The sequence below is a fragment of the Manis javanica genome, chromosome 2 (genome assembly GCF_040802235.1).
Source record: "Manis javanica isolate MJ-LG chromosome 2, MJ_LKY, whole genome shotgun sequence".
Taxonomy (NCBI): Eukaryota; Metazoa; Chordata; class Mammalia; order Pholidota; family Manidae; genus Manis; species Manis javanica.
Genome location: NC_133157.1, coordinates 23,108,585 through 23,117,554, shown reverse-complemented (window position 1 = coordinate 23,117,554; position 8,970 = coordinate 23,108,585). Strand labels below are relative to the sequence as shown.

The window sequence follows — 8,970 nt, the reverse complement described above, 5'->3', positions numbered from 1 at the left end:
CTCCAGACTCAATCCCCAGGGAAGCCCAACCACGAGAACACGGGAGGCGAACGGGCCCCGCGGGCCCCGCCCTGAGGCTGCAGCCCGCGGATGTGGCCCCGCCTCCGCACAGGCCACGCCCTCTTCTCGGATGGCCCCGCCCCCAGGCTCTGACTGCCTCCCGGAACGGCCCCACCCGGAGACAATAGAGTCCAGCACTGGCTCGTTAATCCCGTTAAACGGTTATTGACGTTAACTTGGTGCCAAACACCAGGCCGGTAGTGAGGGAAATAGAGAAGGTTCCCGGCCTCAGGAAAGCTAGAAAGTTGCCCACAATTACAAAATAGTGTAACAAGAGTTCTGATGAGGAAAATGAGGGCACGAATCCCTTCTCGCGGGCGTCCCGGAAGCTCCAGGAGGATCCCTCTTTCACACAGCAGTAAGGAAGGGCGAGGGGAGTGTGGGATACAACTGGTTTTGAAGATTTGACGATGAAAAGTTAACATCCCAAGGCTTCGAGTTCCTTTCAGAAATGGGTCCTACGGCAAATCAGTGGGGGCAGGAGGGGTAGAAGCTTGAAGAAAATGAAAGAGGTTTGATAAAGTTTTGAGTAGGATGAGAGGTAGCTGATTGAAGCGCTAAGGGTGTAAACTCCAAAAGGGCAGGGAGCTTTCTTTTTCTTACGGAGGTGCAATGAATGCTCGGAACAGTGACTATGCTACTTCAAACACTACTCTGGTTTCAACTGCATTTAGACAATCCACTATTTTGGGCAAGTGACCTTCTTGCCCTTAGGCTTGTGTCCTGGGACAAAGCCACTGAAACAAGCATCTCATCCTTTTCCCCAAGTGATATTTTATAGAAATCTATTCCATCTGGGACAAAAACTAGGGTTCTGATTCACTAGGATGTCACCTAAGTCCCTGGTCTGCAAGGGTGAGTGTCAGGCTTGGCAGGTCTCTAATCCTATGCCCCCTCTTTGATTCATTTATGCTTTGCTCTCATAAGGTCCTCTCATCCTTTGGGGTTATATTCTTTTTCTGGCTTTTCCTTGGGGTTTGAAGGTTATGGACCCAGGGCTTTTGCTGACCCAGGTTGCTCAAGAGCTGGGATCCCTTGGCCTTGACTATCCCCCTCAACTGTTTAACCCTTGAAAGAATTCCTAAATTCATCTCCATTATATTGCTAAAGTGGAAACTGAATTTAGAGAAGATACTCTTCATCTCCAGTGAGTTCCTTCCCTCTGGAACTTTCCCCCATGGGCTTGGCCTAGGCTTCAAGATGGTAGCAAGGTCTTGGGATGAGTTATCTGCATTTGGATTGTGAAGGAGGGCATTAGAGATTGAAGAAGAGAAAGACTGGTTGGTGGGTACCTATCAAAGAACAGGAGGGCAGCCAGCAAGGCCTCACTGTGCAGAGAGGGGACACCTCCGAAGAGTTAGCTACATTTCTACTGCAGAGTCTCCCAAGGGTTTGGGATTTGGAAGTTCCTATAGCCTATGCAGTTACTCTGGTCGGCCTTCATATTTCCAGAAGGAACAGAAGTCTGTGGTGTAGTGCTCAACAGCAAATAAGTCTAAGGGAGTTGTAAAACAATGGAGTTGGTAGTATGCCCTCTGTTGTTTTAGAAATTATCCGTTTTTCTCCTCCAAAGTCTGGACACCCACATTCTTTGTGACTTTTACCTCCAGGAGCTTCTGGACAGTAGAGCTGAGGAAGGAATGTCTACCTGCTTCCACACATCAGGTTGCAGGGTCTCCCCAGAGACAGAACCCAATGGACAGAGAAACAAAGCTCCTGATGGAAATCACAGTATGATAAGGTAGGAAGAAACAAGTCTTCAGCAGACACCTGCCCAGAGAATGTTGAAATGGCCACATTTTTTGAGCAGTCAATGCCTGAGCTTCTTGCAAAAGAAGCCAGACAACAGGGAGTTTTCTGACAATGAGCTCTCTGAAACGGTGTTCAGTAGAATTGAAATCAAGTTAAATTAAGTCATTGCTAAAGTAGAGTCTGGCAGTGGCGGAGTAGCAATGGTTGATGGAGGGGGTGGGGGGAGTAACCGACAAATGAATCAGTGGGATTCATGGAGTAAATAGATGTTGGTGGAAGATGAGTGGTTGAGATCCTTACAAAAAGTATAGGATCATGTGACGAGGTGGGATCTGGTTGGGGAAGAGGGGTCTGGTATCTGAATGTGTTCTAGGGGAGAGGAAGAGGAAGGGCAAATGAAGGGGGAGAAGATGGTCCATGAAGACTGTAGCTCCAGAGGCATAAAGGGATCCGGTGCCCAGTGTTCAGACTGAATAAGGGCCCTTCGAGGACGGAGTGCTGTCAGAGAGGACCTTGGTGCAAAAGATGAAAAAACTGGTAGTGGAGGTGAAGGAAGACGTGAAAGATCAGGAAAGCCCAAGGCAAGAAGGACTCCCAGGCAGAGGAGATAAAGCCACCATGGGAGTGGAAAAGGAACGAGTGAGAATGCGGGAGACAGTGGCAGGGCCTCTAGTGGCAGAGGGGCGGCCAGTAATGGAGGTAAAAGGAATGATGGAGCGGGGCCCGTTGTGAAGGGCAGCGCAGTGGGAAGAAACCAGACCATGCAGGAGCGGAGTCACACACGGGCTAGGGGGCAGCGAGGGGGCTGATGAGACCGTAAGGTCCTGGGAAGAGAGGCTGAAAAACTGGCCACAAGTGGATCTGACAAAACCGCTGGTGAAAGAGTGAAGGTCAGAGTTAAAGAATGCCCACGCGGAGAAACTGTGGGAACCAGTGGGGACATGGGGAACAGCATCTTTCACAGGCCTCTTCAAAGCAAAAGGTCATCCTCCACAATGATCCTCTCCCAACCCTCCTGCACAGAGCTTGACCAGCAGTAACCAAAACTGCCAGAGGCTGTAAGGTGCAGCCAGGAACAGACTAAGAACAAGAGGGTCTGGCCAGAGTAGGGGCACCTGAAGCATGTTGCCCCATCCCATTCCCCTGTATCTTAGACTTCATAATACAGGTATCCCTGGCTCTTTGAAAGTTAGCATTACACCACTTCACTTTTGCGAAAGCCCTACATTAGTATTGTTTTCGCTAACTGAAAGAAATCCGAAATGGATTTTTGCTTTCTATGACAAGAGGCAAAAAGGGAAAACAGCGTTCAGAGTGTCTGATGGGCAGTGAGCATTGTTAGAGGTAGTGCGCACCCAGGCAGCTAGAGCGGCCCCACACGGCTCCTTCCTGGGAGCCACACCCGGCCTCTCAAGCATCAAGCCGCCAGAGCTGTGAACTGTGTCTGTGAGCATCTGTGCTTTATTTTGTGCATCTGTTCACAAGTTATGTCGTAAAGCATCAGAAAAGCCTTGGAGAGGTTATTTTTTGGATCTGGGAAGCTCAAAAGTTTTTCCATATAAATTAATGTTAATTGCTTCACTTCACACCATTTCGGCTTAAAAAAGTTTCATTGGAATGCTCTACTTTTGGATAGCAGGGTAAACCTGTATTCCTTTTATACCTCATCCCAAGGCTTGCTTTCTTCTCTTCCCTGTGGGTTCCTCCCTCAGGAATAACCCCAGGCTGCACTGGCCCTAAAGTTACATAGCCCATGCTAGGAAGAGGAAAACAGAAAAGGGAAGAAATTATCACTCTACCAGATGTCCCCATGCCACAGCAGCTTCTTTCTGGCAACTTCCACAAGCTGGTGAAACAAGAGACTAGGTTACCTGCTGAGAAAGTGAAAATTAGTTTGGCCTGAGAAAATGAAAACCTGCCATGCCATTCACAAGCTGGGAAAACAGACACAAAACACGGATAAAGCCAGCTGCAAAGTTAGCAGAAAATTATTTCTCCCAATGAAACACTGCAGCTGTTAAGTGTCCTAATGACACTCAGTAGTATGTTACTTACTCACTATGACTATTGTTACTTAGAAATTTTGTTCTCTAAAATCATAGTTTATCAGAAAATTTGCTTCTGAAGTATTTCAGTAGGAAAAAACATCCCACTCTTGCCTGCAGGATCTAATTAATTTTGACACAGGGCGGCCACCTTGATTTCCAACCCAGGCACAGATTCAGATAAAGGGGTTTGGGGTATAACATTCCATGTGTATCTCAATTTGTAGTTTCTAAGGAAAGGAGACCCTGTGTCCACTTCCCCATCCAGGCCTAATGTTGCCCCTTTACACACAGCCCTGCTTTAACTTACCAAAATACTGTTTCATATGACTTTCACCTAATGCCTCCCTTCTCCCAAGCTGTGGTTCCTCTGGCGTGTGACCTTCCTTGCTGCAAGGAGCCAATAGACTGTGTCAGACCACAACTCGCTCCCGGTGTCCTAATTAGGGCATTTGGAGCTTCTCTTGGTGTTTGGTCAAAACCCTGCCTACTAAGGATTGGCCCTCTTGACTCAGTAATAATGTGCATATCTAAGACTCCTTAAGTCTCAAGACATGTAAGGTTTCTTTCTTTGTGTGGTTTTACACTGAATTGAGACTCTGGTTGTCTCTCTGGTCCTTCAATATCAGTTTATTATTTACCTCCTGGAATTTTGGGTTTCTGATCAGCCTTTGATGTCCCCTGGTGAAATTTGGCTTTTAATACTATCTCCTGCCTTCTGTTTGTCCGTCTTCTGTCTATGAGGAGTTTCCCCAGTCTTCTCTGAGAATGAGAAATCGGCTTTGGGAAAGAGCTTCGTACATTCTGCAAGCCAGCTGACTGCTGGTTTCTCAGGTCAGCAAGTAGAAGCAGCTTTGGGGTTGAGGACTAGAAACACAGGTGATACTTCATCTTTGATCAACAGTCAATCTCTCCTGGGCTTGTCTGCTGATAAGTTTGTGCTACCTCCTGGCATAACTTCACGGAGCATAAATTAGAATTATAGTGGCCACTTGGGGAACTTTGACATAAACAAGAATGTTGACCTGAGAAATGCCTGGGGCAAAAAGGGAAAAGCAACTCTCAGGAGACTGTATAACTGTTCTGTCTAAAAGAGAAAGATTACTGTGATTAATGTGGGAGATTTCCCCTCCACTTCCTTTTTGTAGGGATTAATAAGCACTGGCTTTTAATTGTATGGCTTGATAAAATTGTCAAGGGTTTGAGTTACTATTTAAACTTCTAATTGCTTTCTCTTATGTATCTATGTGCATATATAAAAAAGGTTTTCCTGCATCTCAACTTTCTCCCTTCTCCTCACAGAGAGAGGGCAACTTTTTACAGTGATAATTTCATATTTGTCTAAAGCTGCTCTCACTTCTTATATTTTTGTTGTTTTATCCCTCTTGTTTTTCCCTCACTTGAGAAATTTTAAAGATAAAGATCATTGCCATCATTTTGCATACAATAGTTGGAAATGTCTAAGAAAAAAGTCAAGAAACTATTTTTGCATTATAGAATATAGAGAAATGTATTTAAATAATAACCTTCACTACTATAACTATGAGAGAAGAAAATATCTTAGTTTCAATATAAGAGCTTTTAAATATGATTTTAAGATTATTTAAATTTTGCCCATGAATACAAAGTTTATAAAGTATATCCCTTAAAGTATCCAGTAATATTTCTGATAAACAAACTTTGGACAAATTGGAATGAGTTAATCATATTTGTTAAAAACTATGTCTAGATTGTCATGATTTTATTATGTAAAATTAATGCTAAGACAATATTCTAGTTTACATAATACCTAAGATAAAAATTCTCAAGATTTTAACTTTATAAATTTTGCATATTGGTTTTATGGGATAAGAAAAGAATCATTGGAACACATTTTTTAAGATTACAAAATATAAAATTACGTTTAAGCAAAATCATAGGACACATGTCTTTTAAAGGGTTTTGATCTTGTAAATTCTTACAATACTACAAATCATGAAGACTTAATGCTCTAGCTAAATTAGTGGTTTCCAAATAATTAGCTAAAATATTAAGACTAGGAAATGTTGAGTTACTTGATATGTAATATTTGGATACTGAAGAGCTTCTAAGCTAAAAAAAAATCTCTATATATGTAGTTTTAATTTATCCTTATTCATATACATTATATAAGAGCTATAGATTAATAGAATGTGAAAATGCCTTTGGATGATGTGTTTAATTTGGCTCCTGAAAATGTAAAAGATAATTTAAAATGCATGTTCATAAAAATTTAATTAGGCGGTTTTGGGTTTCTTGCCTTTTAGTTTTCCCTGTGCCTGGAGAAAACAAAAATTGGTTACCTTGGCTAAATATGGTGATTAATAAAAATTGTTAAGACTATTCTGAGTATAAATAATTGCAGAAAAATATGAAAGTGCATATAAGAAAATGAATATAGTATGTCTGTGAAGGAATTGTTTATTAAATGACAATTCAATGTAATACATGTATTTGTTTTAATATGCTAAGAGAAATTATTTTAAAACTAAAATTAACTCTATGATATATACTTTATGCATACATGTGTGTCTACATATACATATAAAGGAATATTAATAAACTTTAATTCTATAAATGACAAAAAGACAAATTCAACAGTATAGTCCCTTGAATTAATGGATTCCATATAAATGGATGTATTCACAGAAAAAGTCTTATAAATCTTTTATTGGAAATTATAATATAGGTAATATAAAAAAAGAGTAAAATTTTGAGTGTTCTTTCCATTAAATGATCAAGTTATTTTGTGCCTAGATAACAGAGTTTTCTTTTGAATCACCAAAATATTCTGTTAACTCTCTGTCCTTTACTCTCTTGAATAATAACACAAATTTCTTTATTTTTGAAGTTTCTAGATTAGACATCAAGGAAAGACTGCAGTCGAACCTCAATGAGGAAGGACCTTACCAGGTACTGGTAACAACTAACACAGCAGTAAACCCATGCCTCCCAAGTTAAAAGACGTTGGCGTCACATGAAATCACTGGAAGGCTGTCCTGAGACCTCCAACAGAGGGATCAGAGGAATCATTCCAAAACAGATGACTACAGGAAGTGGCACCTGCTACCCAACACTATCAGGACCATGCTAGCCACTGCAAGAAGTGCCACCTTCCCCCAAGAATGTCCCCAACCAGACAAGGCCACCGGAGCCACAGAGCGCCAGGCTTCAACCTGCATCTGCTTGTGCTCTTTTTCTTTGTTCTTTCCTCTCTGCAAAGTTAATGTTTAAATTGTTGACAATTCTTTTCTATTTCTATGATACCTCTAAGGTTTTTATCTTTAATGCTGTTTTTTTTTAACCTTAGTCATTCCTTGGTATCAGGTGGCCATTTGCTCATAATTCGGCTACAACATTCAATTATTCCGTCTGCTGGGTTTGCACTTACTTTCCTCTGGGTGCTGCCGCCCAACTTCCTTTGCTACCAATTTCATGGAATTAATCAGCTGATTTCCTAGGTGATAAGACTCAACCAAGAAGTGATGTGGTGATGAAAAATAGCTTAATGGGCCAAATAACCAGAATTCTAAAACCCCCTATCAAGTGATCTACAGAAAGGAAGGTGTGGATCCTAAACAAAACAATGCTCAGAAACCTTTTGGTTGGAAATTTGATGGAGGGGAAAGGAGTGACAAGGAGGTGTTTTAAGAAAATAAAACACAGATGAAAGGAGACCATAAGGGTTCAGTGAGGGAAGATGGGCCCCACAGGGAACTCGAACAAAGAGGTGACAGAGATATATGTACCTCTGGAGAGTCCACAGAGGAGATGGAAGCCAGTGTTATGGAGTCCATAAACGGTCTGGAACTTGGGCCTCTGGAGAATCCAGTGATAAGTGGAAACCAGAGGTACAAGGGCTAGTTATAGCCCTTCTGAGGTCAACAAGAGGCTGAAGGCAGAGGCCAAGTGCACCCGCTCCAAGGAGCAGTGGGAGCAGGGACTGGAGGCAGCATCTCCCGCAGGCTCCCCAGACAGCAGAATGCCAGCTTCCGTGGCCCCTACATCACACAGAGCACAGCAGGGATCTTGACTGAAAGGCTATCAGGAATTGTCTGTGGGAGAGCTTGTCCGAGCGGCCACAGAAGACAAGGGGAATAAGCTAAACTCAAGAGAGCTGGGATGAGGGCCTGCAGAGCAGGAAACACTATATTCCCCAGCATCCCAGACCTCACAGCCTTGTCATACTCCTCACACCAAGGTGTCATTCACATGCCCTTCCCCACTGGTTTCCCCTGCAGGCCAGGCCCTGAGGCTGCATCAGCCATCCTGGGAAGAGGGATATCGCGGGGAGGGGAGAGAGACTAATCTGTTCTCCAGGAAAGCCCATCCTGTGGGCTACCTCAGATTCTTTCAGGCAGCTTCTCCGATCTGAGAATCCAAAAGCATGGGTTCTTGTGAAGGGAGGAGCAAAGTGATGCGTTAGGAGGCTGAGGGGAATGACCCTTTGGGGGACACTGAGGCTCTAAAGTCAACAGATTTGGTCTTCAAGATAAAAGAGTCCGTGACAATAATAGTAAGGCCTTTCTCAGACATTATCTCCTGTGATCCTCACAGCAACCCTGCGAGGTCTGGAACCGTGGAGGATTAAGCCTTGAGGCAGGTAAACAGCCCGTCGAGGGTCAGGGCCGGAGGGTCTGCCTCCAATGCCAGCAGTGGTCCCAGCAGACCTCACGCTGCCACCAGTGGGTGAGACCCATGCCCAGCTCCACCATCCTTCTATTCAGGTGGTTGGGCAGAACAGGGACTCTGAGCCCCTGCTGAGGGCTCTGTCTTCTAATAGGGATCAGTTGATATTCTGAGATTGTGGACCTGGATCCTCATGGAAAGGTGAGATTAAGATTAAATTTTGGGTAGTCAAGTGTTGACTAGACAAAACCTTGCCTTTTAACCTACACCTTTGTTCCTCTTTTTGACTCTGCACTGATCTTAAGAGACGAGGAGAGAGAGTAGCTAGGACTGAATTTTCACTCTCCCTCTAGGCAAGCTGCAGACACCCACAATGCACGGTTAGTCTGATTTTCTATATTGAATTAATAGAGCTCTATGATCCATCCCTGTTATTCACTTTAAAGGGGATAAAAATATTGTCCAT

General features: G+C 43.4%; 1 long non-coding RNA gene across 1 annotated transcript; it reads left to right on the top strand.

Annotated features, from left to right (window-relative positions):
• The first annotated feature begins 205 nt into the window (after nt 1-205).
• On the top strand, nt 206-7,196 carry LOC108394167 (uncharacterized). The gene is made up of 3 exons (XR_001852375.3): nt 206-418; nt 1,671-1,801; nt 6,727-7,196. It is a non-coding gene; the product is annotated as an uncharacterized lncRNA (long non-coding RNA).
• The last annotated feature ends 1,774 nt before the right edge of the window (nt 7,197-8,970 follow it).